Source organism: Artemia franciscana, unplaced genomic scaffold, assembly GCF_032884065.1.
Source record: "Artemia franciscana unplaced genomic scaffold, ASM3288406v1 Scaffold_1563, whole genome shotgun sequence".
Classification (NCBI taxonomy): domain Eukaryota; kingdom Metazoa; phylum Arthropoda; class Branchiopoda; order Anostraca; family Artemiidae; genus Artemia; species Artemia franciscana.
In genome coordinates, this window is record NW_027062865.1 from 38,809 (window position 1) to 43,080 (window position 4,272).

The following is a 4,272-nucleotide window of genomic DNA, read 5'->3' on the forward strand; positions in this document are numbered from 1 at the left end:
TATATCCTGGTATATTTAAAAGAGCGGAGTTGTGGTCATTCAGCCAGGTTTCAGTAAGACCGATGACCTGGAAAACCGAAAGATCACATACTTCATTCAAAAAACTAAACGAAGAATTTAATCCTTGGCAATTAAGATGGAAAACATTGAGGCCTCTCGCATCTCCATACTCAGATTGGATTCCATCTTTAAACAAATATTTGGAACTAACAGATCTATAATGCCCTGCTACCCCAATGTCATAACTCCGATGTAGCTGCTCCGTAAATATACCCCCAAAATCTACATTAGAAGCTTCCAAAGTATTAAGACGGATACTGCTCCGGGAATCACGATCATAATTATCCATTGTCATTAAAAACAAAATAAATCTCGGTACATGGTTTCAATAAACATAACAAACAGACACAAAAAAGAAAAACAAAAATGATCCACATAATAACACAAATAAGAAAAATAACAGGCCATGAAAATATTGCCTGTAACCCGTTCATATAAAGCTCAAGCTTCTAACACAACGGCTCACAACTTAATAATAAGCACACATCACAATATCGTAAGAATACTTAAAAACTAACTTAACAAGACTTCAATAAGACTTGATCACCAAAATACACAAGTTACGGTATCAACAGATTCTTTGCATTGTACCAAAGCACTTTCGCTACAGTGTTATTTTTTTTTACACAAATAACAGGGGGTAAGGTAGGGGGTACCCAGCATTCCACTCCTTTATCCACTAGACATTTACGGATGGCCAGGAGTTCCTTGCGTACAATACGCACACGAGGCGTAACGTCATCACCAATAAAAATATTATTATAAGTGCTGAACTTTTTCCCTTTAAGTTTCTTCGCATTTTTCAGAAGAGAAAATCGAACTTGCGTATTATCCACTTTAATTTTAACGAACTTTTTAGAGCACTGGATAATACTAAACGACGGCAAATTTTCGCTATTTAATGATAATCCTATTACCATCACTTCTTTAATCAAAGACTCAGCATCCTCGAATGGTACTTCATTCAATCCCCAAAATAATACATTGCACTCATTACTGCGATTTTCCTCCACAAATGATTGGCTGACTACTGAATTTATTTCCTCTTTACATTTATTAATAATGTCCGTTTGGCCCTCCACAATATTCTTCAAAATCCGAAGTTCCGATTTAACTGATACAAGTTCATTCTCCAGCATATTATTTTTATTTTCAATCGTTGTAACACGATTAGTCACTGCACTAATATCTGATTTTAACTCCAAGAAATTATGTTGGAGCGCCTCAATGTTTGTATTTATGGATTGGACCATTTCCAGTATTTTAATAATATTTTCAGCATTACTTCTCTGACAGTCAGTGAGAACGCTACCATCGGAATTATTTGTCGAATTCATCACAGGGTCCGATAAGTCCGCTTCGGTTCTGTTACGTTTACCGCTGCCTTTCTTTCCCATAGTAACAGTATGAAAATAAGACTATTCGCCTAATTTAAATGAACTATATTTACCCACGCTAGTTCCTAGCGTGCAATGAACATATGCGTTAAAAAGGAACGTCTTACACCAAAAGATATTTACAAAAATACCTTGCATAAAACAGAAATCGCTGGCCAAAAATTACAGCAAGAAACTCCTTCTTATCCAATTATCAATTAAAGTTATTTCATGCTATCACGAGTATTCACAGAGTCAAAACATTACATAACATTCGCTGTGTTAGTTTCAATGCAGTCAAACAAGTTCACTCATTGACTGCTGAATGAGAACTGATGAGAACTGATATGAGAACTGATATATATATATATATATATATATATATATATATATATATATATATATATATATATATATATATATATATATAAATATATATATATATATATATATATATATATATATATATATATATATATATATATATATATATATATATATATATATATATATATATATATAGATTAGGGGGGAGCAGTTTAAGTTCTCTGATACAAACAAATGATAGGTCTATATAAAGATTCAGGATGAAATTAATTCTAAATGTAGGTCTAAGTCTAGGCTATTTCTTAGCTGTCCCCTTAGTGATTTAATCATAAAATTTTAAATAGCGTAAACTATTAGAAAAGCTACTTTTTGTTATCTTAGAGAGAGATTAGGAAAAGTAATGAGTAGAGGGAAAAAATACATCTAAAATTGAGTTTGTTTAAATTGAAAATTTAGGGTAAAATAAGAAACAATGGTAATAGGAAATGTGCATTCCCAAGCTCTATTCCTAATAACACACCTTTCTAACTGATAAAAAATATCTCCAATATAACTTATATCTCCAATATAACTGTATTAGTATGCTCTCTGCATATAATTTTATAAGTCTTGTCAGTATGCCTATATTCCATCTGAAATTTCTGAACTGAACTTACAAACTCAATAGACAGTTCAATTGGTAAGAAACAATGGTAGTAGGAAATTTGCTTTCCCAAGCTCTATTCCTAATAACACACCTTTCTAACTGATAAAAAACCTTTGTTCTGTGCATCAGAGCCTAGCCTACTAGCCTTTGAAAGCTAGGCCTAGCTCTCTAGAAAACCTTATTATTTTATAAGCCCAGACAAGATTATGCTACTTACAAACTCCTAAACCTGAAGTAATCTCCAATATAACTGTATTAGTATGCTCTCTGCATACAATTTTATAAGTCTTGTCAGTATGCCTATATTCCATCTGAAATTTCTGAACTGAACTTACAAACTCAATAGACAGTTCAATTTCAAATAGAACTTGAATCCGACCCTCTTCCTAAGGGACTTGATAGGCTTCCTTAGAAATATTAATCATACTACTCCACTATAAACATAGCTTATCTACAAAACCCATAGCTTATCAACAGGGGAGTCAAATGCACATGGTCGTCTGACGTCACAATCCTCAAATAATCTTTTTATTTGGGGGTTATAAAGTGCCAGCCCACGGACAAGTAATCTTGAGCGTTTGTGGGGATAATCCGGCTAACCTCTGACGTCATATGTGTCTAAAAAAACGCTTGGGTTAATCAGATTAATAATCGGTCAAGTAAACAAACGCACCCTAGGATTAGGACATTCTCCCCGTGTTCTTCTTGTCCAATTACTTATCTGACTAATCCAAGCGTTTTATGAGACGCACATGACGTCAGAGGTGACTCGGATTACACCCTCGGACGCTCAGGATTACTTGTCCGTTGGCTTGCACTTTCTAACCCTGAAAAAAAAAAGATTATTGAGGACACCTGACGTCAATTTACCTTAAATTACCTTAAATCGCAGCTTGGAGCGATATAAGGATTATCCATCCTTGTGATGCTCCATGAGAAAAAAAAGAATTCGTTTGGTGTAGATTGTGGCTGTTAGATTAGACTCTTGTGGAGGACTCTGCAGCTTCCCAATTGTAAAGGAACTCCTGGCAGAGCCATTCCCTATCAAGGTGGGACTTGAACATGTCAATTGAAGTAGCAGAAACTGTTTCCTCAGAGAGCTGGTTCCACATATTGATGATTCTTTGGCTGAAGAAGTGGCTTCTATGTCTACTCGTGGAACGCTGCATGGAGAGCTTCAAAGAAAGTCCTCTAGTACCAGAATGCAAGGGCTGTGCAAAGAGACCGGGAAGGTTATTTTTAGAGAGGATATTTTTGGTTAAAATAATGTCACCCCTTTTCCGTCGGTATGTCAGCGTTGGCAGCTTCAAACGACGTAGTCTTTCTTCGTATGGAAATTTATTCATGTTGGCAACCATCTTAGTGGCACGACGCTGGACATCCTCAAGCAACTTCCTATCTTTTTTGAAGAAAGGGGCTGCCAATGACATTCCAACCTCCAGGCGTGGACGTACAAGCGCCTTATATAACTTCATAAGAACTCTAGGGTGTCGGCTGGAGATGGTTCTTTTTATGATACAGAGGGTTTTATTTGCAGAAGATGAAACAGACTTAGCATAGCTGCTAAACTTTAATTGGTGATCTACAATAACCCCAAGATCTCTTTCATCGGAAACAGCAGAAAGGAAGTTGTCTTGAAGGAAATACTTATGATGCTTGTTATTTTTTCCAAAATGAATTACATGGCATTTGTCAACATTGAAAGTCAGAAGCCACATGTTAGCCCATCTTACTAGACTATCAAGATCTGTTTGAATTGATTGCTGGTCAGAGGGAGTAGCCGCTTTTCCAACTAGTTTTGAGTCATCAGCGTAAAGGGTAATAAGATTTGAAAGAAGGGTGGGTAATTCGTTAATATAGAAG